The 27,774-nt window shown below is 43.9% G+C and overlaps 1 protein-coding gene across 9 annotated transcripts in view; it reads right to left on the bottom strand.

Annotated features, from left to right (window-relative positions):
- Window positions 1–27,774, bottom strand: part of CHD9 (chromodomain helicase DNA binding protein 9) — a 219,929-nt gene that overhangs the window by 153,818 nt on the left and 38,337 nt on the right. The window contains exon 1 of one of the 9 annotated variants that reach the window (XM_018061983.1): window positions 3,713–3,907. The exons of 6 other annotated variants lie outside the window; for them this stretch is intronic. The gene's annotated coding sequence lies outside the window, so the exon portion shown is untranslated. 2 more of the 9 variants (XM_018061987.1, XM_018061984.1) reach the window with 2 other exon arrangements.

The following is a 27,774-nucleotide window of genomic DNA, read 5'->3' as shown; positions in this document are numbered from 1 at the left end:
CACAATAAAATCACTCTATCTCAGTCTCCATGAATCCCTTCTAATTCCAGTCTTTGGCTTTTAGAGTTTTTCAAACATTTATGACAACACACTCTCATAATTAGTTTTCATAATTCATTTTCACTCTGATGTTTTTTATTCATTATACTAACACCTGATGATATTTCCCCAGTAGATTATTTCAATCATATTCATTTTTCCTTTTTAGACTTTGATCTGAGACTTTTTTCCTTTTGCTGAGAAAGTGTAATGGTTGACTTTTTCTTGTATTACGTTTCTATCACTGATCCAACTCTTCAGAAAATCTAAAATATTCGTATGTACCGACATTTTCATTTTACTATTGGTAGAAGCTTCAACAGGTTTTACTTCTAAATCTGTAATGCTACTTCAGTTCCCCATCCTAAATTTACACACGCCTCTCCTTCGAGTCTATCTTATTTCCATAGGTAAACTACCAAGGTGTAGTTAGTTCAGTGCATTATGGAAGGCAGTCATATTAGATACAGGGTCTGGAGTTAGAAGTATCTAAAGATACTTCCAAGGTGAAAAGGCTATGATTTCATTAATCTTTTCTTGTCATGGACTTTGTCCATTGACAACACTGCTTTCCTACCTTTATTCATACTTGCTCACTTGAGGTTATTCTAAAAATGTTTCCCAGAAAGGCCAATTTACCTGAAATACCAATATACCACTATTTCTTTCAAAACCTCTGCTTTTGAAAACTTAAATCCAAGAATAATTTCCATTTCAGAGAAAAATCTTGGGATATTTAGAATCACAGATTTGTTACATGGGAGAAAGTGAAGGTTCACAGCATTTAATTAATGGACTACAACTATACAGCTAGTAAACTGACACAGTCCTGTTTCTCTCCAATCAGCACGCCATCCAAGACAAGAAGGCTTTACTGGTTACACCAGCACAATATTTTCTTCCTAATATTTCCAAAATCCTTAGGACACCATTTTCTCCTAGTTAATCAATCACAACGGTTTTTGTTTTTAAACTCTACAATACCCACTATCCTAAAACTGCTCAAGGATGACAGAGATACCAGAGGCAAGCCTGGGAGGCAACTACTTTGATTTTCCTCAGATCATTTTATGTCTATATTACGAGGTGGATTTTATAAGAAACTCCCCAAGGATTGAGACCTGCCAAGACTTTGGAGTATACCATAACTATTTAACGTGAAGGGCTTCCCAGGTAGCTCAATGGTAAAGAATCCACCTTAGACAGCAAGATCAAACCAGGTTGAAGGAAATCAACCCTGAATATTCACTGGAAGGACTGAGGCTGAAGGTGAAGTCCAATACTCTGGTCACGTGATGTGAAGAGCCAACTCACTGGAAAACATCCCAATGCTGGCAAAGATTGAGGGCAGAAGAGGGCAATAGAGGATGAGATGGTTAGATGGCATCACCACCTCAATGGACATGAGTTTAGGCAAACTCCGGGAGATAGTGAATGACAAGGAAGCTTGGTGTGCTGCAGTCCATGGGGTCACAAAGAATAAGACACACTTGAGCAAGAGAACAACAGCAGCAAAGAATCTGCCTGATAATGCAGGAGATGCAGGTTTGAGCCCTGGGTCAGGAAGATCCCCTGCAGAAGAAAATGGCAAACCACTCTAGTATTCTTGCCTGGGAATCCTATGGATAGAGGGACCTGGCGAACTACAGTCCATGCGGGTCACAAAAAAGTCGGACACAACTTACTGACTAAACAACAAGGCAATATAAACAGAAAAGTCTTGAAAGCTACATGGTAGCAATAGATATTTTTCATTTAGTAAATATTTTGTTGTTTAATAAAAAATATTTTATGATTTAACAAATATTATTTAACAAAAAATGTTTTGTTGCTCAGTCATGTCCAACTCTTTTGGGACCCCATGGACTGTAGCCTGCCAGGCTTTTCCCATGGGATTTCCCAGGCAAGGATACAGAAGTGGGTTGCCATTTCCTCCTCCAGGGGATCTTCTTGACCCAGAGACGGAATTGGAGTCTCCTGCATTGAAGGCGGATTCTTTACAAATGAGCCACCCAGGAAACCCAAAAATAGTATTTATCAAACATTGGTCATATGGAAGGCTCTGTGCTGTTAGCAAAAAAGTCACATTTAAATTCAAGTTCTGTATATCTACCATAAAACAAAAACACTAAATTCATCCTTTTGCATTGCAAAAAACAAAAACAACAACCGCCCCCTCCACAAAGAGGAATCCCCCACTTAAGTTCCCCTTCCATACATTCAAGTATTTGTAAACCTAATAGTTCTAAGTACCTGCACAATTATGCAGAGTTTAGGCTAAGTAATATTAACAAAAATTCTGCTCAAGATGATAGATGCTTAAGTAAAACTAGAGACTGTGAAATCAGAGAAAAGCTGAGAAGTGCAAAACTAAGAAATTAAATTGTGATAATGATTGCATTCATGAAGATAAACTTTATTTAATGGGGAGGGGCTCTGAAGTACTTATGAGTATTTCACATAAATTGATTAAAAGTCACTATACAGTCAAATCTTAGTCCAAGAAAGTAACTGTGTAACACTGGTAAATAATCACAATTGGAAAAGAAAAAAAAAAAAAACCCTCGTCTACTTTGTTCTGAAAAGTTTTATTTTCCTTAAGAAAAGGGGCGGGGGAGGGGGCAAAACAAAACCAAAAAAGGAACAAACAGAAACCACTCTGAGCTGGCGACTGCTACAGGCCAGTCAGACACCCAGGCTTTCCGGGTCGTGCGTGGCTTTGGGATGGATCTCCGCGAAGAGAGCCCTGGAACCACCCATCACGTCCCACACCCAGATGCCAAGAAAGCAGCAGTCACGGCGGAGGCCCGACACACACGGGGGCTGGTGGGGTCGGGGCCCCGCTGCAGACGTGGAGAGGCCCTCGGGGCGGGGTATCATAGAGAAGCACTGCGGTCGTAACCCGGACGCCCAGGCCTGGGAAAGCGCCGGGGGCGTCCCGGGCTCCAGGGCACCCAGCACTCGCGCGGGACGCCTTGTCATGAGTCACGGAGGCGAGAAAGCAGGCGGGAGGGGGAAGAAGCTGCAGGATGGAGGGAAGCCCGACCCTCGGGAGGGAAGCGAGCGGACGGGGAGGCCCGGACCTCAAGCGGGGAGGGGAAGGGTTGGGGGGGTCCTGCCAACCCACGCCCTGCCCGCCCTGCCCTCACCTCCATCCGACGCAACAGGCTCTGCGACCCGGTCCCGACCCCGGGGTCTGCGGGCTGGGAGGCGGGGGCAGCTGCCCGCAGCCATGACAGGCGCGGGGCTGGCCGCGGGCGGGCTGGGCCGCACGTGCGGGCAGCGCCCCATCCCAGGCCTCCCTGGGCGCCCGCCCGCCCCCGGGCGCCGGCCCCTCACCTCGGCGGCCGCGACGCGGCCCGGCCTGCCCCGACCCCCACCCCCACCACCCTCACCCCGGCCGAGCGGCGGCGGCGGCGGCACGTACTCACCGCCGCTCGCGGGCTCTAGGGCTTCGCCATGACTGAGGCGCCCCCGCCGCCCCGCGCTTCGACCGAGACTGACACGCGCGGCTGGCCGGGCGGGGGCGGCCTCAGGCGACCACCCGGATGACAGAACCCGCCCCCGCCTCTCCCCACCAGTTGAGCAGCGGCCGCTGCCCCGGGGCGCCCCCGGGGCTTCCTCCCCACGCCTGGGGCGGTGGGTGGCAGCGACGGGTGGCGGCGGCACTTACCGGCGGCGCGGCCAGGCCCCCCTGTCAGCGCGGGGCCGGGAGGGAGCGGAGGGAGGAGTGAAGGGGCACCGCCTCCCCCGCGCCGCCACGCACCCGCCTGATTGGCCCAGTTCACTCCCCCAGCGCGACCCCACCAGCCCCTGCGAGCGGCACTCCGGCAGCACCGGCGCGCCATTTGCATATTTGTGCCCGTGCCGCTGATTGGCCCGGGTTCGGAGGGGCGGCCGAGGCCGCGGCGGCTCCCGCCGCCGCTCCCGCAGCGCCGGGCGACCGGGAAGGGAGGATTCCCCTCTGTCGCTCCCCTTCCCACACAACCCGGTCTGACCTGGGGCGGAGGGCGGCGGGGGGCGGGGTCGCTGCCCGGCTCCAACATGGCCCCGCCACGCCGCCGACCCAATCGCCGGTGCGGTTACTCCGGGAGCCCTGGGCGGCCTCGGGGCGGGGAAGTGTTGGGGCCGGGCGCCCTCTGGCCGGAGCGCGGGGCAGTGCAGTGGCCCGGGCTCCCCTCGCCGCCCCGCCGCGGCCGCCACGTCAGGCCGCGCCCTCGCGGCGGCCTCTCCCCTCCCCGCGGCCCCGCCGCCACGTCAGGCCCGGCAGGCACACCCCGGCCGCGAGCTGACCGGCGGCGGGGTAGGCGCCGAGGTCATTCATTCGCTGGGCACTTCCCCGCCAGGCTGGGGTCCGCCGAGGAACCGGGAGGGTTTCCGGAGCCTCCCTCTTGACACTGCCGTGATTTCGGACCCCAGGTTCTACCTTCGGTCTGAGACGGCGGTGGCACACGCCTGTGCCGTAAAATCGGGAGCCAAGAGATTGTCGCCGCGATGATACAGCGATTCAGTCCAGGTGCTAAGCACCAATCGCGAAAGGGGCGCCAGGCTAAGGAGAGACCCAGCCCCATGTCCCCATCTAGAGAGACCGCGCGCACCTCAAGTGGTGGAGAGCCGGGCTGACAACTCGTCATCCCCATGATCAGGCCCGCGTTCTAAATTGCACAGCTATGAAGGGAAAGAAAGAACAACCTCCTCCGACTCTCCCGCCGCCGCCCCCCCCACCCACCCACCAAAGAGGGGAAGGAACTGGTCCAAGACTAGGGAGCGTACTAGAAAACCACTGGCTTACGAAGGCCTGGGGACACCTGGGTTCCTACTCTGTCACTAATTAACTGGGTGACCTACATTAAATCATAACGTGTCCCAAGGCCTCGGTTTTCCCTTCTGTGAAATGAAGAGGGTGGACACATTTTCTAAAAGCCTTCCGATTCTAAAAATTCTACGGGTCTCTTAGGTCCTGAGCTGGCTTTAATATCAGATTAAAACTTTAACATCCATATTTGAACGAGAGAAGACAAAATAACGGAAGGTTACAAGTTCAGTCGGGCTTCCCTCATAGGCTCAGTCGGTAAATCATCTGCCTGCAATAGGCAGCACTACCTTATGTTTGTTCCCTTTCCCATCCTGCTGCTGCTGCTGCTGAGTCGCTTCAGTCGTGTCCGACTGTGTGCGACCCCATAGACAGCAGCCCACCAGGCTCCCCCGTCCTTAAGATTTCCCATCCTAGAAAGGTGATATTTAACATAACTTTGAGAAGGGATAGACTACCCCCTCCAGTATTCTTGGGCTTCCCCTGTGGCTCAGCTGGTAAAGAATCCGCCTGCAGTGTTGGAGATCTGGGTTCATTCCCTGGGTTGGGAAGATCCCCTGGAGAAGGGAAAGGCTACCCACTCCAGTATTCTGGCCTGGAGAATTCCATGGACTGTATGGGGTCACAAAGAGTCGGACACGACTGAGTGACTTGCACTGCACTTTCAGTTGACAGAAATCTCTTGAATTTCTGTCTTCACAAAGAAGGATAGAGCAGTGTCACTGTGCATGTTTATGCCTGACCAGAATGGAATGGCTGCAGTAGACAGACAGCTAGTTGCCAAGTAATTTCACTCTTTATTAAGGCTGTCCAGAGTAGATCAACACAACATTGTTTAGCTGAGATACTGAAAGGATTGGGAGAAAGCCCTGCTGAGGGAGAAGGTACAATTACAGTTTTGATTCCCCTGGATACTTAGTAACAACTACGCTAGGATAAGAATACACAAAAAACAGTTCACCTTTGAGCTCCCTACACTACTTATTTGAATGCCACTTTAGCTTGCAAATTATACCTGCTGAGTCAAATCTAAGGCCAGAAACATCTCCTTTATCTGGCAAGATACTCCATTTAAATGAAACCCTTACCTACTTTACAGAACTCCTCTCCCCAAGAAACCCAGATTTTCTTGAATACAGCCCTTTGAAAAATACACCCTTGGTGATTAAGGACATCGTTTTCTTTATTACCATTATTGCATTCTATTAAGACCAATGAATGCCCTTAAAATTATGTAGATCTATGTCTCTATAGCTTCATGGCTGCAATCACCATCTGCAGTGATTTTGGAGCCCAAAAAAATTAAGTCTGACACTGTTTCCACTGTTTCCCCATCTGTTTGCCATGAACTGATGGGACCAGATGCCATGATCTTAGTTTTCTGAATGTTGAGCTGTAAGCCTACTTTTTCACTCTCCTCTTTCACTTTCATCAAGAGGCTTTTTAGTTCCTCTTCACTTTCTGCTATAAGGGTGGTGTCATCTCCATATCTGAGGTTATTGATATTTCTCCTGGCAATCTTGATTCCAGCTTGTGCTTCTTCCAGCCCAGTTTCTCATGATGTACTCTGCATAGAAGTTAAATAAGCAAGGTGACAACATACAGCCTTGACATACTCCTTTTCCTATTTGGAACCAGTCTGTTGTTGCATGTCCAGTTCTAACTGTTGCTTCCTGACCTGCATATAGGTTTCTCAAGAGGCAGGTCAGGTGGTCTGGTATTCCCATCTCTTTCAGAACTTTTCACAGTATATTGTGATCCACACAATCAAAGGCTTTGGCATAGTCAATAAAGCAGAAATAGATGTTTTTCTGGAACTCTCTTGCTTTTTTGATGATCCAGCGGATGTTGGCAATTTGATCTCTAGTTCCTCTGCCTTTTCTAAAACCAGCTTGAACATCTGGAAGTTCACAGTTCATGTATTGCTGAAGCCTGGCTTGGAGAATTTTGAGCATTACTTTACTAGCGTGTGAGATGAGTGCAATTGTGCGGTAGTTTGAGCATTCTTTGGCATTGCCTTTCTTTGGGACTGGAATGAAAACTGACCTTTTCCAGTCCTGTGGCTACTGCTGAGTTTTCCAAATTTGCTGACATATTGAGTGCAGCATTTCAACAGCATCAACTTTCAGGGATTGAAATCCTTCCTACTCCTTGGAAGGAAAGTTATGACCAACCTAGATAGCCTACTGAAAAGCAGAGACATTACTTTGCCAACAAAGGTCCGTCTAGTCAAGGCTATGGTTTTTCCAGTGGTCATGTATGATGTGAGAGTTGGACTGAGAAGAAAGCTGAGCGCCAAAGAATGGATTCTTTGGAACTGTGGTGTTGGAGGAGACTCCTGAGAGTCCCTCGGACTGCAAGGAGATCCAACCAGTCCATCCTAAAGGAGATCAGTCCTGGGTGTTCACTGGAAGGACTGATGCTGAAGCTGAAACTCCAATCTTTTGGCCACCTCATGCGAAGAGTTGACTCATTGGAAAAGACCCTGATGCTGGGAGGGATTGGGGGCAGAAGGAGAAGGGGATGACAGAGGATGACATGGCTGGATGGCATCACCGACTCTATGGACATGAGTTTGAGTGAACTCCAGGAGTTGGTGATGGACAGGGAGGCCTGGTGTGCTGCGATTCATGGGGTCGCAAACAGTCGGGCACGATTGAGTGACTGAACTGAACTGAACTGATGTCTCTATAATAAATTACCTCTAGAATGCTGTTTTATGATTACTTTAGATTTACATCTGTTTATGTCTCCATTCTCACTACTGGGCTGACACGTCTCCATTCTTCTACCTAACAACCTTCTTTCCTGTTTTTGTTTGTTTGTTTTTAATGATTCTATTGTACTATGAACTTAGACACAGATAAACTTCTATTATTAGTTTAGACTTTCAAGTTTTGAGTAACGATTTTCTGTGGGACTGCCATGTGGATTAAGCACATGAGGTTCTGTGACATCTGTTTTAACTGCTTAATAACTAGTTTTCACTTATTTCTTAAATCTTAGTAGTATTCTTGATAACTGAAGTTTCTAAATATGTGCACTCTAGAAAAACCAGTGCAAAGGATGGCTCTACATTTTAGGATTTAGAGGCTACATCAGTAAATACTACTTTTTGCAATTTAAATGAATAAGAATCAGTAATAATCAATCAAGAATCAATAATCATCAACATCTAAATCTAGTAATAATGGCCTCAGGCAATGGAATATCCACAACCAGTCAGTAGCAGTGCTTTCTCCAGGTCCCTCTATCCCACTCTAAAAATGGCTCCATTCCTACCCAAAGTCTTTCAAACCCAAAAGATCCCATATCTGCAGACACAATGTTTCAGGTCTCTAGGAAGCTGTGCTATGTCAGACAGCTGTTCTTCACACCGTGAATGAAGCATTCTACAAGTGTATCTAATCGGTACTGTTTACTGAAATCTAACTAGTCCCAAGCACTGTGTAAGGGTTTATAAGGGTTTAGCTCAGGAAGCTAGCAACTTCCAGCTTTGTTATAGTATTAATTACATAACTGTATTTTATTTTCCATTCACAGTGACTCTATGAGAAAGGGATTATTCTCTCCTTTTACAGATGGAAAGGGTTAAAAATCTTGCCCCGGTTACACAATCACTGAGTAGCAGAGATAGGATTCAAACTTTAAAAAGCCTGTAACTCTTAGCCATTATACCATATCCTTCCTGAGCTTTCGTTTCCAATTCCAAGTTTACTAAGGAAACTTATTAACTAATTTGGCACCTTGTAAGGAAGAATTCCCCGCATGGCCATTTTGGTAGAGATTACCAAGAAAGGAATATCTCAAAATGCATATAGTGTATCAAACTTGGCAATTTCTTGCAACTTTGAGAGGGTATAAACCAATGCTCTGGTACTGTGCACTTTGGGGAATAACTGGTAAAATCAAGATTCTAAGATGGCAAAACTAAGGATTAGACCCTACTTCAGTGAGACCTACAGAAGGGATGCCCACAGAACAGTCAAAACAACCTTAAAGAAAGAAGAAAGTTGGAGAATTCTCACTTCCTGACTTCAAAACTTACTACAGCACTGCAGAAATTGGACAGTGTGGTACTGGCATAAGGATAGACATACAGATCAGTGGAATAGAATTGAGAGTCCAGAAAAAAACCTTTACATTTATAGTTAATTGATTATCAACAAGACTGCCAAGACATTTAAATTGAGAATGGCAACTATATGTGCTAGAGAATGAAGTTAGATTCCTACCTCACACCAAATACAAAAAAGAATAAATGAAAAAGGATCATAGACCCAAATGTAAGAGGTAAAACTATAGCACTCTAAGAAGAAAACACAGGATATATATAAAATGGCAATGGTTTCATATATATGATACCAAAAGCATAAAGAATAAAATAAAATATAAATTGGACTTCATTAAAATAAAAAAACTTTTGCACAAGCAACCAAAGAAAAAAATAGATAAACTGAATGTCAAAATAGAAAACTTCTGTGCTTCAAAGGACACTATTAAGAAAATGCAAAGAAAGACACCTACAGAATGACAGAAAATATCTGCAAATCATACATCTGATAAAGGTATAATATGCAGAATATATAAAGATCTCTTACAACTCAGCCATTTTTAAAAAATCCAATTTTAAAATAGGCAAAGTATTTTTGAATAGACGTTTCTTTGATGAAGATCTACCACAGCCAATATGCACATGAAAAATGCACTCTAATAATTGGTAGTTATTAACGAAATGCAAATCAAAACCACAGTGAAATATGACTTCACATCCATTAGGATGGCTATCATAAAAAAGACTGGCAATAACAAGTGTCCGTGAGGATGTGGAGAAGTTAGAACCCTCATACATTGCTGGTAGGAAAGTATTCAAAAAACGGTGCAGCCACTTTGGTCAACAATCCTTCTAAATGTTAAACATAGTTATTATATGACCCAGAAGCCCCAATGAGATGAACACATGTGTATAACTTACACACAGATGTTCATAGCAGTGTTATTCATAATAGCGCCAAAGTGGAAACAACCCAAATATCCATCAAATGATGAAATGAACCAAAGTGTTACATCACAATGGAAAATTATTCAACCATAAAAAGAATTGATTGACTACTGCTACCTGGTACAACATGGAAGAAGCTTGAAAACATTCTGCAGAATGATAAGAGCCAGATATAAAAGCCCACATATATGGTTCCATTTACATGAAATGTCCAGACTAAGGAATCAAGGGAGAAACGAAGTGGATTAGTGGTTGACTACGGCTGGGTTGGGGAGAAAGGGATGAAGAATGAAGAGTGACTGATAATAGATACTTATGGGAGGGTGGGGAATAATGAAAATGTTCTAAAATTAGATTGTGGTGATGTTTGTACAACTAAGTACCACTGAAATGTGAATTTTTATGGTAAGTAAATACTATTTCAATAAAGCTGTTTTTAAAAAACTAATGCCTACCAGCAACTTTCAACTCTGTTACAGTATTACAATCATTAAATTCATATATTAATGGGTGCTGCTAAGTCACTTCAGCCGTGTCTGACTCTGTGCGACCCCATAGACGGCAGCCCACCAGGCTCCCCGTCCCTGGGATTCTCCAGGCAAGAACACTGGAGTGGGTTGCCATTTCCTTCTCCAATGCATGAAAGTGAAGTCGCTCAGTCGTGTCCGATTCTTTGTGACCCCACGGACTGCAGCCTACCAGGCTCCTCCATCCATAGGATTTTCCAGGCAAGAGTATTGGAGTGGGGTGCCACTGCCTTCTCTGATATTTATGTATATATGTGTATATATATATATATATATATATATACACACACACATGTTGAGCAAAAGGAATAGATACATTTTAAGTATATTTATCAATTAAGCAGCAAATAATTTTTTAAATCTGAAGATTATTGGAGTAGCACTGTTATTTCTCACATTGAGCTCACCAGTTTGGTGACTTTGGGGTAATTTATATGCATTTACTCTGGGAGTTGGTGATGGACAGGGAGGCCTGGCGTGCTGCGGTTCATGGGGTCGCTAAGAGTTGGGCATGACTGAGCGACTGAACTGAACTGAACTGAAATACCCTCACCATGTATGTCTACCAGGCTGGGAACTGTCTTGGCTACAAAAGAAGGGATTGTTATTCCCATATAAATAATCATGAATTATTAGTAATAAATACTGAACAAATGTGTGTAGATAAAATATTTTTTCATTCATCTTCTTTGACATTCACTCACAGGCTGAAACACTAAAGTAAAGTTCTTTCACAGAGTACACTTTGTAATCTTTTACACATTTTATGTAGATTCATAACTTAAAATGTTTTATGCTCCATTATATTATGGAATCTAACATGATTTCCATCTTTCCGCAATTATAAGTAGTAGCTTGAGGAGCTTAGATACTTTTCCACTTTAGGAAAGGAATCTGAAAGGAACTTTAGTTGGTTCATGTGTGTGTGAATGCACGCACTCAGTTGTGTCTGATTCTGCGACCCCACGGACTTGCCAGGCTCCTCTGTCCAGAGGATTTTTCAGCCGAGAATACTGGAGTAGGTTGCCATTTCCTTCAGTAGTGAGTAAAAACTAACTTCACATTAGCCCCTGGGTGTTGTGAAATTTCCTGAATTCCATGGAAAATACAGGTTCTTTTTAGAACAGGGGTAAAGGACATCACTAGAAAGCTCTTTAGCTTCCCTTTTCAGGCTCTTGTTCAAGCAAATAGAAAAGAGGGTCGGCTTTCAGTTGTAGCTTAGAGCACCTCAAAGATCAATTAAAAGTATGTTCAGCACTGTTTTCAAACCTAGAGGCTGCTGATAAAAACATCCAAAGGATATATTCAGCCAAGCGGCCGTTCTTCAGACTCTTATCTTAGGCCTACTTAATCAGGGAAAGACTTTAGAGTCTCTAAATTGTATCTATTTTATCCCCTGCTTTTAGTTAGGAATATACCTCAAAGCGTGATCCTTCTTGACAGTTCAAATCTTTCACTGTTTTGATTTTCTACAGTTGCTTGTCCTGGGAATCTCTTGGCGGTTCAAGGGTTAGGACTGCATGCTCTCACTGCCAAGGGTCTGGGTTTGATCCCTGGACAGGAAACTAAGATCCCACATACTTCATGGCATGGCAAAAAAAAAAAAAAAAAACCACACACACACACACACACACACACACAACAGTTGCTTGTCCTAATCTTAAAAGAGGTTTTGCTGTTTTCCTTAATAAGACATCCTGAGCATCTTATTCCCTCTCTTTGTCCATCTGCTTTTCTTTGGGTAACATAAACACTCCTGGAGAAGTTTCTAAATCAAGTTTGAGGGGATGAAATGTATAATGTGCAGCTGCTATTTAAGAAATTAATTCATTCAACAAATATTTAAAGAATATCTGTGAGTGGGAATTTCCTGGTGGTCCTATGGTTAGGCCTCGACGCTTTCACTGCCTAGGGCAGTGAAATCAGGAAAGTCATAGAGATTAAGCCTTCTACAGGCTTATATTTGATTTCTCCATTACAGATCTTTGGGCTTCCCAGGTGGTACAGCGGTAAAGAAACAGCCTGCCAATGCAGGAGATGCAAGAGACAAGGGTTCAATCCCTGGGTCAGGGAGATCCCTTGGGGTAGGAAATGGCAACCCACTCCAGTATTCTTGCCCGGGAAATCCCACGGACAGAGGAGCCTGGAGGGTTACAGTCCATGGGGTCGCAAAGAGTCAGACACAACTGAGCGCGCGCACACACACACACACGCAGATTTCTGACAAACATCCCACCTTCCAGAAAGTCTGGATGGGTAGAGAACTCAAAAATAGTATGTCAGAGAGTATGTGGGTTCAATCTCTAGTGAGAGAACTAAGATCCTGCAAGCCTCATGGTGCGGCCAAAAAAGAAAAGAAAAGAATACCTGTGAGGTGTCAGGTGCAGCGCTAGGTGCTGGAAATATAACAGTGAAAAAACAGGCACAGCCCTTTGACTTGTGACAAGTTTTGTAAAGTAAATAAACACCCACTGATTAATTATTTTTATTAATTTCCTAATACTTACCTTACAGGTACTGTGATTTGTGTACTTAAAAAAAAAAAGTATGCTCTGCATCACAGAGCCTAAGGACTAATGGAAACTGTAGACGCATATTTTTCTAATCAGCTAGTTTGTTTTAGAGATATTATGGGCATCTTATTTCAAGGAGAAATCCATGCTGGTGCAATTGAAATCCATCTTTCAGCTTCAAAAAAGAGAAAATTGCCCCAGGTTTCCTGTGGATATATCTTGACTTGTTTTTCCTTATTCATTATAGCCACGACTATAATTTGGTCACCAACTTTCCATAATCCATCGGCCAGGTTTCACACTTCCTGTTGTGTCTTGGAAAGAGCTTACAGATCTCATGTATTATTGCTAAGAATAAAATCTTTAACAATTACTTTAGTCTTGTATTTTTTAAAAAAATTGAATTTTTTTTTCTTGCCTCATATGGATTTCTTCAGAAGGGCTATCTTTCTTATTAAGATCATCTTTTAAAGCACTTTTATTTTATCAGGGAAACATACCATCTCTTATGTAAAAGCATGAGGGGATTATTGGAATTCTTGGACATTATGGTTGAGGATACATATTAATTATAGCTGTTTTCTCTGCACTGAACCCCATGGTTTGTTTTATAGAGAATGAGTAACAACATGCCAACCAGGAAAATTAATTCCAGGTTACATGATTGAAAAAAAAATTGTTTTAAATTCAAGAGCAGAGAGGCCTTAGAAAGCTTTGCTGAAAATAAATCAGTGTAGCTTTTTTCCCCTCTGGTTACCATTACACAGTAAGCAGTTAGTAACCCTAACATCTTTTTAATTTTTTGGCTGTGCTTCATAGCTTGGGGGACCTCATCTTAGTTCCCCAACCAGGGACTGAACTTGGGCCCCCAGGAGTGAAATCAAGGAGTACTAACCACTGGACCATCAGGGAATTCCCAGATCCTGCACTCCTGAAGTAGAAGTCTTTATGAAAACAAGCAAAGGAACTGAGTCAATGTTTCTTAAAACAAGACATTGATAGAAATTAAGCCTCTCAGTCGGTAAAGAATCTGCCTGCAATGCAGGAGACTGGGGTTTGATTCCTAGGTTGGGAAAATCCCCTGGAGAAGGAAATGGCAACCCACTCCAGTATTCTTGCCTGGGAAATCCCATGGACAGAGGAGCGTGGTGGGCTACAATCCATGGGGTCGCAAGAGTCGGACACAACTTTGTGACTAAACCACCATAGGCACAAATTTGATTTCTCCAACATTACAGATATTTGACAAACATCCCACCTTCCAAAAAATTTGGTTGGGTAGAAACCTCAAAAACAGTACATCAGAAAACTGAATTTGTTCCAAAATGAGGCCAGTTCTGCCACACTGATAGACTGTATTTGAGTGATGGCTAGTAACAAGATAAAAGACTAAAATGTTAGGCCAAATCCTCTGGATATCAAATATATAATTGAATTTACCCCTTTTCACAGTTTATCTCAGTGTCACAGAGGTCTGCCTAGCTTTTTCTCATAGTTAGCAATTTTTTGCTAATCCTGTGGAAGCCTGTGTGCAGCACACAGTACCCTGGCTCCTGGGGGACACTTCTCTTTGGGTTCCCTTTGCAGAGTGTGTGCCGTTTGGCAGGGACATGCTGAGTGATGTGTGCAAACTATAAGTAATGTCAGGCTAGAGCTTGCTCACTCCCTGCCACTCCCCTTTCTAAATAAACGAAAGGGACTGCAGGCTTTTCTGTTCCTCAAACACACCACTCTCCTTGTCTTGGGATTTTTTTCACCCTCTATTCCCTCTGCCTTACCGTAGGCTCTGGGTTCAGCTGCTCCTTCAGATTTTGCAAAGATGATTCCTTTTAGAGGCTTTCCTCGACGCCTGCTTACTCAGTGTGTTTCCTTCTTAACACCACAGTCGTGTTTGTGTGTTTGTCTCTGCCCACTAGAAAGCAAGATTCTGGAGGCCGAGGCAGGGCCAGTCTTGCTCCTGGAAATATTTCCAGCACCTAGAACACTGGTGCTCAAGAAATGTGTATTTTCACTACTGTATTTATAATAGATAACCAACAAAGACCTGCTGTATAGCACAGGGAACTCTCCTCAATATTCTGTGATAACCTGAATGAGAAAAGAATTGAAAAAGAACAGGTACACCTGTACGTATGACTGAATGACTTTCCTATACACCTGAAACCAATACAACATGTTCATCAACTATGCTCCGACAAAAAAAAAACTCTCATTAAAAAAGATAAATGTCTACTTTATACTGATGAACTGCTTACCCAACATATCTGTAATGTCCTGGCTGGAAGAACTGTTATCATTTGGGATTATCCCACCTGGTTTTGAACAAGACACTGGAAGCCTCAGCTGGAGATTCTCAAACCTTACTGCATACTAGCATCACTGGGGAAACTTAAAAACTACCTTTGCTTAGACCCCGCCCCAACCTAGGGGTGATGGGTCTCAGGCACCAATATGTTTTAAAAGCTCTTTGTGTCTTTGCTTGTGTAACCAAGGTAGAAAGTACTGGTCTAAGTGACATGGAACTGAATAACTACCCAGCTACCATGCTCTTGTCCTCTAGGTGAGTCACTCCTGTGTCACCTCTGTTTAGGGAAACTCAAAGTGTTCTTTAGACTACCTCTGTGGCTTCTGAATACCTGCCTTGTTATCACAAAGGGGCAGAATTTGGCATAAACCAGATGAAAAATAAACCTCTTAGGAAAAAGACAAGGTGTTCAAGTAACCTAGGTTCATCTGTTAGTTGTTATTTAGTCTCTAAGTCATGTCCAACTCTTTGCAACCCAGCGAGGCTCCTCTGTCCCTGGGATTTCTCAGGTAAGAATACTGGAGTGGGTTGTCATTGCCTACTCCAGGGGATTCTTCCTGACCAGGGATTGAACCTGCATCTCCTGCAATGGGACGGGAGGATTCTTTACCACTGAGCCACCAGGGAAGCCCTCATCTGTTAATACCTGCTCTGAAAACCTCAAACTCAAAGGGGAAAGTTCCAGCACTTTTCTTCCTTCATAAAAGAAAGTCACCAACAAACTTCTTCATTTAGCTGTAGAAATCAGAGGCAATCACTCAAGTGCAAAGCAAGCAAAAAAAACAATGCTCCCAGAAGAGGGATGTGTCCAAATTCCATCTTCTTCTTTGTAAGAAACAGAGATCAAGTAGTGGTTGGCTCAGAAACACTTGTCCAAGGACTTCGCTGGTGGTCCAGTGGCTAAGACTCTGAGCTCCCAATGCAGGGGGCCCAGGTTCCATTCTGGGTTAGGGAACTAGATCCTACATGCTGCCACTAAAGATCTCTCGTGGTTCAATGAAGACCAAGATCCCCTGGATTGCAACTAAGACCCCAGACAGCCAAATAGATACAGAAATACTAAAAAAAAAATGGAAAAGAAACACTTGTCCATACTTTTTGTTATGGCAAACTCTAAACTTTAGACCTTACATAAAACTGAGACCTCCTTTTTTTTTTTAAGGAAAAGCAATGGTTATTGGTATTTTCCTCAAACTGTGCAACTTAATAAACTGTTTTCTTCTACATTTTTCAAAACCACCATCAAAACTGTTCACAAAAGCTAGATTCATGCTAAAAGTCAATGTTGTTTCCCCTCCAGTTAGAAAACCTAAATAACTATAATAAAATGAGCATGCACACAGGATTAGAAGTAGAACTATTTGAGTTACCATCCAGGCCCTATCACTTGCCAACTGAATGAATGGTCAGCAATTTTTCTTGCCTATTAAATGAGAATCAGAACACCTATGCTCCCTGCCCCACGTCGTTGTTTCTTGCTAGTAATATTCACAAACTTTCTCTGAAAATGTTGCAGTGTGCAAATGAAAATTACTGGGCGGGAGGGAGGCTGAAGAGGCAAGGGATTCAAGTTGTTGTATGGCCAAAACCAATACAACATTGTAAAGCAATTATCCTCCAATTAAAAAACTAACTTTAAAAAATAAAAATTACTTACAATGAACTTTTAAGCAAAAAACAAAAAACTACAAAAAACAAACAAACAAACCAGTGGTTACAGTAATTAGAAATGTTTACCCAGGATATACGAAGTGTCCACCCAGGATATACGAAGCGTCCATCCAGGATATACGAAGTGTCCAGCAAAGTGCTGAAGAAGTTGTCCCTGAAATCCATTAAACCAGATCACCCAACAGGGAAAGCCATTTCCTCTGCAACAGGAGAAACTCAGCTAGGCCAAATCCAGAAATAACACAATAAATCCACTTATTCATCCCCCAAAGTCTATTTCCACCCTTTAAAGTTCTTTCATCTTCCGCAAAAGATGTCTAGGCTATGGAAGGGACTATTTAAATTCAGTAAGCCTTGGGGCTCCCCTGGTGGCTCAGGAGTACAGAATCCACCTGCCAGTGCAGGAGACAGGGGTTTAATCCCTGGCCCAGGAGGATCCCACATGCTGCAGGGCAGCTGAACCCATATACCACAGCTACTGGGCCTGTGCTCCAGAGCCCAGGAACTGCAGCTACTGAAGCCCAAGAGCCCTAGAGCCCGTGCTCCCCAAGGAGAAGCCACCGTAATGAGAAGCCCTCCTGCCACAGGAGCGTAGCCCCCTCTCGCCACAACTAGAGAAAAGCCCAAGCAGCCACAAAGACCAAGCACAGCTAAAAATAAATGAATAAAATTACTTAAAAACCAATAAATTCAGAGAGCCTCTATCTAGTCAAGATCAGGGCACTGAACTTGAATAGCTATGAGTTTAAAATTCTATTCCAGGGTTTCAGTAGGTAAGAGGATATAGAAAGTTGCAAGTTGATGGCAGTTTTGCAGTTGATCCCAGGACAGCTTAAAACAGAACTCCTGCCTCCTAACTTCTCAAGGTTAAAAGCAACCTTAGAGGTTGTCTGGCTGAGAATATGCTGGGACAGGTATGGATTAGAATCCTATGTGGTCCTGGTAAGTCTTTAATCTCACCTAGACTTTATTTATTTGTAAAATAGAGATTAAAAACATCTCTTTTTGGAGAAGGTAATGGCAACCCATTCTAGTATTCTTGCCTGGAGAATCCCAGGGACAAAGGAGCCTGTTGGGTGCCATCTATGGGGTCACACAGAGTCGGACACGACTGAAGCAACTTAGCAGCAGCAGCAGCAGGTGATCTCTGACTCAGCTGCTATACTTGAAAATATAAATTGCATTTATTTTAATAAAGTTTATAATTTTGTCCTTGAGCTATTAAAAAAATAAAAATAAAAAAACCATCTCTTTTACAGTGTAAATAATCTGAAGCTTAGAGATGATATACATAAAACCAGCACAATTTAGGTTACCAATAAATCATAGCTAATTTTTAAAAGTCAATTGAGTGATTTTCAGATTTCTCGCACTGACAGATCACTGTAAAATGCTGATACAATTTACCAAGTCATGTGAACCAAGAAAAGCTTTGTTGTTGCTGTGTTTGGTCATTAAGTCTTGTTTGATGCTTCTGCAACCCCATGGACTGTAGCCACCAGGCTCCTCTGTCCATAGGATTCTCCAGGCAAGAATACTGGAGTGGGCAGCCATTCCCTTCTCCAAGGGATCTTCCTGACCCGTGGATCAAACCGAGGTCTCTCACATTGCAAGCAGATTCATTACCATCTGAGCCACAGGGAAGCTCCCCCCCACACCGCGCCGCACCCACCCCGCCCCCCACCCCGCCCCAAGAAAAGCTTATTTAGTAGCACATATGACTCTACTGTATATGTATACATAGTATCACAAAAGAACACATCGGGGGACTTCCCTGGTGGTCCAGTGGCTAAGAATCCACCTTCCAATGCAGGGGACAGGGGTTCATCCTTGGTCAGGGAGCTAAGACCCTACATGCCGCGGGACAACTAAGCCCACACACTACAACTACAGAGTCCATGTAATACAAGTAAAGATTCCGTATATCACAACTTAAGACCTGATGCAGACAAATAAATTAATTAATTAAAAAACAAAAACAAAACCCACCTTTGTTCATCAAAACAAAGATTTTCTTAAATCCCCTGAAAACAATCTGTTGAGCTGGGTCATGTGTCTAGTCTTCCCAAACTTTTTGTTGGCTGCTTGTTGATTTGGTTTATAGGTGTAATAGCAGGTAAAACAGACAAGCTGTGGTAGACCAATGGAGAAAAGTCCTATCGTTCTGATTAGCTGCAGGCCTCACAGAGTTTGCAAACCTTACCTAATAACATCTTACTGATATTGATAAACTAATTCAATGATTTTGAAATCTTTCTGAAGACAAGGAACTTCTTTCTTTAAAAAGATTATTTATTTTTTTTTTCCAGAAGCTCAAGGTCTAAAACCCAGAAAAGCAGAAGTCCTGAATGAAAAAACAGAACCAAGGCTGAGGAGCCTTTCTGTAAGCTTAGGCACCCCTTGTCCTTCCCTACCCTCAGAAAGGCATCTCTGAAGATTTCCTGGGCTTGGAGGGGGACATTTTGAAAAATCCCTTCAGTCCAGCCCTTCATTCTTCAGATAAGGAGATTAAACCACAAGGGACTAAGAAATCCACCCAAGCTGGTCCCGTGAGTCTATGAAAGCACCAACCCTGGGATCCAGCCCTCTGACTTCTCTGTTCAGCATTTTCTGAATTTTTTAAACAGTATAGCTGGGAAACTTTGATTTATTTCCCAAGTTAACTGGTTAAATAGGTGAGGCAGAACTTTGGCAAAGCCAGCCACTCTCTGAAAAACTTATCTTCTTAATAGAAGGTTGATCAGATGTCCCTCCTCTGTCTACTTCTGCTATCATGTTCCATAATGTACCAAAATTCTCTGTTTTATACCAGACATCATACATGGCCTGCCCAGTGCATCCAACTCTCTTGGGCTGGTTGCTCTCATTTAAAAATCAGAAGACTTTGGCCTAGAAATATGGATTTCCAACTTCTGCTGAAAATGGAGAAATCCTAGCAATACTGAATTCTCATTCCTAGTTAACACTCCCAGGAGCTGAGAAGAGGCAGGCACTCTTTGGTGTGTCTCAGTCCCCACCCATCCCTACCTGTTTGTGTCCATCACCGTCTGCCCCCTGTAGACATTTGAATTTGTGACCCAGAGTCTAAAGCTTTTCTCTATAGCTTTTTTCTTTCTTTCTTTCTTTCTTTTTTTTTTTTTTTGAGAATGGAACTTACAGAAACCAAGGTAAACCTAAGAATCAGACATAGGGGATAATCTCATTTCAAAAGATGAGGTGAGGCCTCCCTGGTGGTCCAGTGGATAAAAATCCACCTGTCAATGGAGGGGACACAGGTGTGATCCCTGCTGCAGGAAGATCCCACATGCCTTGGGGCAATTAAGTCCCAGTGCCGAAGTGACTGACCTTGGATGCTGCAACTAGTGAAGCCCGAGCACTCTAGAGCCCATGCTCTGCGACAAAAGAAGTCACTGCAATGAGAAACCCCTGCACCACAACTAGAGAGGAGGCCCCGCTCCCCACAACTAAAGAAAAACCCAGGTACAGAAACGAAGACCCAGCGCAGCCTTACAGTTAAAGAAAAAAGTGAGGTGAATGTCACCATATAGAATGCTGCTCTCTTTCCTTGATTAAGGACTAAACTTTAGAGTGTCCTGACTCGTTTATTTTTCTGAGAGCTGTTAAAATACCCACAGACTAACACTCAGACTTGCTTCCCTGTGTGTCCCCTTTCATATGACTGTCTGTAGCACGACTCCAAACCCTCCGAGCCCTCAGGAGATGCATTATTAAACCACACATCAGCCTGCATCCTGCATCCCAGGGCGCCTCTTTCAGTGATACAGTTAGGAGGAATCATGCCCAGGACCAGGCAACATGGGCAGGGGGACAGCAGGCAAAAATGAGACAATTCTTAAGGAGCATTTGGTCCTTGGCTCCCAGCTGCAGCAACCCATGGCCTCATGTCATACTCTTGCTCCCTGCACGTCCCCAAATCTGTGATTGCCTCACACACCTCTACCAGTTCAATCACCTTACTCTATGCCCTCAATAAAATTTACAAAAGTAGCGGATAAACAAATTCATCCTAAGGTTTTAATAGTTCAGAATTGTGTATTTTTAAATTTTTTTTTTATTGGAGTACAGTTGCTTTACAATGTTATGTTCGCAAAACTGCATACTTTTTATTTTAGCTTTTTAACCTAAGTGTGTATCACTAATAAAATAATTTTAGGGATCATGATTAGTTGATGAAAAGAACAGCTGGAAACAAAAAAAGGCTTACCTTCAAATTATACCACAAAGGAGGAAGTTCATTTACTTTGTGCCTGAAGGGTTACCAATTATACCACCTCCCCTCCTCAGGGATGTTGTTCAGATGCTACTCTCTCAGTGAGGCCTTCCCTAAACACATAAATTAAAATGATGACCATGCCCCCACTCACACTCCCTACTGTATCCCTTGTATCTCCATATCACTTAGCACCATATGATACACTGTATCTCGTTGTTTACTGTCTCCCTGCCTCCAATAGAACGTAAGCCCCATGGGACCAGGATCTTTGTCTGTCTACCACATCCTCCATGCTGTGGCAGCGCCTGGTCCACAGAAGATGCTCAACAAAGGTTTATTAAACAAATGAACTTGTCATGTATCATGCCCAGGCCTCAGGGTGACAATTATTTCCATAGTTAACAGTTAGATACATAGGAGAACTTCTTGATGATGAGAGTGGCTACATATTTTAAAGCTGGAAGGGTTCTCAGAAGCTGTGCTGTCTTTCCTTTGAAAAGTTGAAGTTAGTCACAGAGTCGTGTCCGACTCTGCGATTCCAGGGACTGCAGCCTGGTCCTGCTCCTCTGTCCATGGAATTCTCCAGGCAAGAGTACTGAAGTGGGTTGCCATTCCCTTCTCCAGGATCTTTCCTTTACATATATGTATACATATATATATCGGGCTTCCCTGGTGGCTCAGACAGTAAAGAATCTGCCTGCAATGCAGAAGACCCGGGTTCAATGCTGGGTAGGGAAGATCCCCTGAAGAAGGCAATGGCAACCCACTCCAGTATTCTTATCTGGAGAATTCCATGGACAGAGGAGCCTGTTGGGCTACTGTCTGTGGGGTTGCAAAGAGTTGGACACAACTGTGCAATTGACATCTCTACTTTCATACATATATATACATATATGTTTGAAATATATATATATCAAATATACATATTTCCTTTCCTAAATATTTTTAAGGACGAGATAATCTTTTTTTTTTTTTTTAATCTAGAATTGACATCGGGTAGCCCATCTGGGAAGCAGGAAACTGAATAAGATGACTTTTTTGTCAAAATGCTACAATGTAACCAAACGCATGTAAGATGTGGGATGTGGGACATGATGTGGTGAAAGTGGTGAGGTGTTTGTGTGTGCGTGTGTGTGTGTTTAGTGTGGCAGCTGCACCTTTAGCTAGATTATGAACCTTTCTTCATTTCCTCTGAGCTAACAAAGACGGAGTTTAGTTATTTATCTGAAATGTGTCCTAGTAAATACATATAATAAGACCTAATTTGAAAAAGCTGCAGAGGATGTTTCTGGCTATTTAACTTTGCAGCCCTGCCTTACAGCTGTCTTTTGGGAAATAACTTTATTATTTTTTGTTGTTATTGGTATTTGTACCTTTTTACTATGCTTCTTTGAAATCTTCGAACAGCATGCATGGGAAACTTGGATTAATTCCCCAAATACAAACAACATGAAGCCTGAACTTCTGGTTCAAGTGTTCTAACCTGGCACCAAGGTCAGAACACAAATTCACTGATGGACCCCAGACTAGATTAGATTCATGGTGCTAAAGTAACATGTGCATTATTTGTATGGAACTAACTGGCTAATGTCCTGAGCAGGGGTGAGCACAGGGTATCCGTGAGAAACAGACAGTATCAGCACAAGAAAGTAACCTCTTCAGAAAAGTTATCTTATCACCATTGTCACCAGAGACATCACCAGTGAAACTTTTAAGACATAGGGCATATAAGATTAGGTTACCAACCCCAGATCAAAGGAGTGTAGAAGAGAGACAAGAAATGACCTGCTTTTTAAGTACCTGAACTTATGAAACCTCCCAGATACAATCTTACAGTAGAACCTCATTTCCGGTCTCTAGTACAATCCATTCTAAGGAATAACACATGTACAAGGTTATTCATTACAGTCCATCAGTAAAAGTTTGGAAACAAAAGTTTGGAAACAAGTGATCATCTTGGGGGCCTGGTTAACCGAATTATGGAATATCCATACAATGGAATACGATTAAATAATTTTTAAGATGAGAATATTCTTTATGAACGGAATTAGAATGATTTCAAGGGACAGAACCAAGATGTGGAATAATAGTGTATGCGATCACGGGGATAAAAGGTAAAACAAGAATGCAAACATACAAGGACTTCCCTGATGGCCCAGTGGTTAAGACCCGCGCTCATAATGCAGGGGGCCTGGGTTTGAGCCCTGGGCAGGGAACTAGATCCCACACGCCTCAACTAAGAGTTCACATGCTGCAACTACGACCCTGCACAGCCAAATAAGTATTTAAAAAAAAAAAAAAGACTGATCTAGGAACATTTTAAAAAATTAAAAAATAAAAATAGAAAACCCAAGAATACACACATACAGTTATATTTTCTTGTGTATATATGAAATATCTCTGGAAGGGTGCATAATAAACCGAATCACTGGCTTCTTCTAGAAAAAGTACAAACTACTGGGTGTAAGATAGGATGTATTGTACAACGTGGGGAATATAGCCAACATTTTGTAACAACTGCAAATGAAGTGTAATCTTTAAAAATTGTATACAAAATCTAAATAGTTTAAAAGTGAATTAAGCCCTTCTTAATCTAGGAGGTACCATTTCTGTAGGTTTGAAATTTTTTCAAGATGAGATGATCTAGCAAACACAAACAGACAAGAATATGCTCTGCTCTGGGGTAACAAGTTGGGTGCCTCCAGCTCAAGGCTGTCAAGGAAGGGGAAGTGCCAAAGATAATTTGCTTGCTTCAGACGTATACTTATGTTGGCCTGCAAGCTGAGGGCAGAGTGGAAATATTTTCTTTGCTGCCATCAGAAAACGGGTTTCCAACCCGTTTTCAACCCCCATGGCGATGCGGTTTCTGATCTTGCCATCCGAATCAGGCACAACCTTCTTTAACTGAAAATGGCCAGCTCCCCACCTCGGGCTGGTTACACACAGGTGAAAAAACAAAATGTCACAGTTAACCTTTTCTCTCCATGCTTTGGCCACCCAGCAGATAAAATGCTAAACATGTAGTACAGGACCTAAATGGAGTCAAAGCTTCAGTTTTGGAAAAGTTTTTCTTGGCAAAACCCCTGGTAAGAGGGGCAGCCCCTTGGGGACTCATAGCAAACAAGGGATTTCCTCTGTATGGGCTCAGCAAGAGTCAACGTGCAGGGAGGTAGTTTTGATGGAGGGATGCTTGGATGAAAAAGGGAGGAGAGTCAACAAACTCGTGTTTCAGTCCTGAATCTACCTCAACACTTACCACAGGATCTTAATTTTTAAAGCCCGAGTACTTCCCTGGTAGTTCAGATGGTAAAGAATCTGCCTGCAGTGTGGGAGACCTGGGTTTGATCCCTGGGTCGGGAAGATCCCCTGGAGAAGGAAATGGCAACCCACTATAGTATTCTTGCCTGGAGAATTCCAGGGACAGAGGAGCCTGGAGAGCTACAGTCCATGGGGTCACAAAGAATTGTACACAACTGAGTAACTAACACACACACACAGAGCCTCCTCTGTAAAATGGAATCACAGTCATTGCCTCATCCACCTTCCCGGACCAAAAGATAAAAAAAGAATACAAAGCTTTTGTTTGCTTGTTTTGGAGTGCACACAAGGCATGTGGGATCTTAGTTCCCTGACCAGGGATCAAACCCACACCCCCTGCACTGGAAGCCCAGAGTCTCAACCACTGGACCACCAGGGAGGTCCCTACAAAGCATTTTTAGAACTCTCTAAGGCACTACAGGCAAATGATAGGACGGTGAAGTTTATAGAGAGGCAAACATTACCTTTAGAATCGGACATATCGTAGCTTTCTGGTCCTCAACCTTCATCTGCTGTGTGACCTAGGACAAGCCCCCTACCCTGTCTGAGCCTTAGTTTCCTCAATGCAAAATGCTGTTAATGCTACCTCTTTAACAAAGCAGCTAGCTGTGAGAATTAAGTGGAGGAACCTACCCAAGTAGAGAGCTCACCAATTCCTTTTCCATGTATCTTCGGTAATGAATCATGGTCTCAATCAAAGGATACTTCATTTGCTGATTTGCTACATTCCTCAGACTCTCTGTACTGTCAGCTCAATTTTTCTGTAACTCTAGAAGTTTTCTAAAAAATAAACTCTACTAGTTAAAAAAAAAAAGATATTTATTGAAAATGTAGTGTATTGAAAAGCGGGACTCTGGAGCCAGACTGCATGGATTTGAATCACAGCCTCACCATTTACTCTACGAATGATCTGGGGAAATTTAGTAACAGCTTTGTACTTCAGTTTGCTCATCTATAAGCACTACGTAAATTTTTGCTATTAATATAAAACAATACTAATGATTACTTTTAATATTATTACATTGTACTCAACAATGGGAATACAGTGATGGACAAGGTGATTTAAGCAAAACACTTTGAAATCACCCACTGTTATCTTAAATGTAGGCCCAAAGAGGTTAAGTTACTCCACCAAGGCCAGTAGCTAGATATTAAGGACAGGCCTTAATAGGCTTCCCAGGTGACGCTAGTGCTAAAGAACCCGCGTGCCAGTGCAGGAGACATGAGAGACGCAAGTTCAGTCCCTGAGTTGGGAAGATTCCCTGGAGGAGGGCATGGCAACCCATTCCAGTATTCCCTGGAGGAGGCCCGTCTCCCAGTAGCTGGAGAATTCCATGGACAGAGGGGCCTGGTGGGCTACAGTCCATGGGTCGCAAAGAATTGGACACAACTGAGCGACTGAGGCACACACAGACACAGAAGAACAGCCAGGGCTAGTGAGAGAATTCTAGACCGCGAGCCACTGTCTCTCCACTGTTCTGGGCTATGCAACCAGATTTGAACCTGGACACTACCGAGTCCTGGAGGTACCAGAGTGGACTCAGGAAGTCAGTTGGAACTGGTCCAATAATTCTGCGCATTCCTGACCTCCACCCTCTTTCTACATCCCATTCCATGGAGTGTTGTCCTTGCCTGGCCTACAATGTGGACCTTCCTGCAAATTTCAGATTTGGCATCCATGGTGGAGACTACATGGAAAGGCCACACCTCCCACACCATGTGGATTTCTTTCGTGCTTGTGAATCTTTAGCAGAATAATGGTTGGGTCTCTCAGAGACCTCCTGCATAGGGGCAGATCCAGGTTTGGTGGGGTTTGAAGTGTAAATACTGTGGGCTCTCTTTAAGGAAAGAATACATAAATATGAATTAAAAATTAGGTACCAAGCCTTGGAATGCATGCAAATGAAAGGCCCTAAAGTTTAAGCATAATTAGCTTCCTGGGAAATCAGCTCTGCTCTTAAAGTTACTAATTCCCTTCCTTCCTTCTCTCTTCCCTTCGTCTTTGCTTCCAGCAGAGTCACCTGCACCTGCCCTTCCCTCAAGCACCCAGTGGGCACCAGGCGGTAGGTAGCTTCCTAAGTTTACATTCTGATGAAAAAAATGGACTTTGCTCCAGTCTACAGATTATTGTCCAAATTATGATACAGAATGGCTTTTCTTGGTATGAAAGAATAAAATGCTCTACAGTTAACCTGTGGGTACTGTGTAATCAAGCTATGTGGGGCTTAGACCACAATGGAGCTAGAAGCTACGGTTTTCTGTTTTGTGAACACCCCCAGAGGCAGGCTCTTCTATGTCTGGGACATTCAATAAATAAAATGATCCTCTCAGAAGCGGGGGCGGAGGGGGTGATATAACAAGCTAGAGAGGAGAGCATATCCTTGTTGTTGTTCAGTCGCTCAGTCGAATTGGACTGCAGCATGCCAGGCCTCCCTGTCTTTCACTACCTCCCGGAGTTTGCTCAAATTCTCGTCCATTGATTTGGTGATGCCATCCAACCATCTCACTCTCTGTCACCCTCTTCTCCTCTTGCCCTCAGTCTTTCCCAGCATCAGGGTCTCTTCCAGTGAGTCAGCTCTTTGAATCAGGTGGCCAAAGTATACAGTTATACATAATCATACCTGATTGACAGAACATTTTCACACATATCATCTGATCTAATGCTCACACCATCTGATGTATGTGGTGTGGCTTTATTAAATCCACACCCCCAACGACAGACTGGAGAGTGAGGCCCACAGTGACTGAAGTTTGGTTCTGAGCTCTTCCCTGTTAATCTTTCTCCACAGCGCTGCTTCCTTCCCCCGACCCCTGTGGCTCCTACCCCACCCCACGGCCTCCCCCAACCCCCCAGTTATCCTCACATCCCGGGGACACAAAGCCTGAATAGACAAAGAACCCACAGACAAAATAAGTTGGGTTCATTCTGTGGGGAATTCGGGGATGGGAACTTGTTCCTGGTAGCTGGGGTGGGGTGGGGGTTGTGTTCTGAGCTGGGATTAACCAGATGAGTCATCCAGGACGAAGTTGATCCCAGGGTTTGCATAGTTCCTCACCTTTCCCCTCCCCTTGGGGAGCCCTTTCGCCCGACCCTGGAGCCGGGATGGCATGTGTCCTTCCCTGCCCTGCTTGTCCCCGGCAGCCTGCTGCAGTCAGGGCTTGGCACGGAGCCAGGGACTCGGGCTCTGAGCAGGAGGGGAGGAGGCCCGTCTCCCAGTAGCTGTCAGCTTTCCCAGCTGACTCAACTCGACACCTCCCTACCCCGCCAGGCACACAGCCTCCTAACTTTCCATTTTTCCAGCCCGTCTGGTGGTTCTCCTTCTCGGGCCAGGAGAGGGTGGGGGAGAACCAC

This window comes from Capra hircus, chromosome 18, assembly GCF_001704415.2.
Source record: "Capra hircus breed San Clemente chromosome 18, ASM170441v1, whole genome shotgun sequence".
In the NCBI taxonomy this organism is placed as follows: Eukaryota; Metazoa; Chordata; class Mammalia; order Artiodactyla; family Bovidae; genus Capra; species Capra hircus.
The sequence above is the reverse complement of the archived record's forward strand: the minus strand, read 5'-3'. Positions and strand labels throughout refer to the sequence as shown.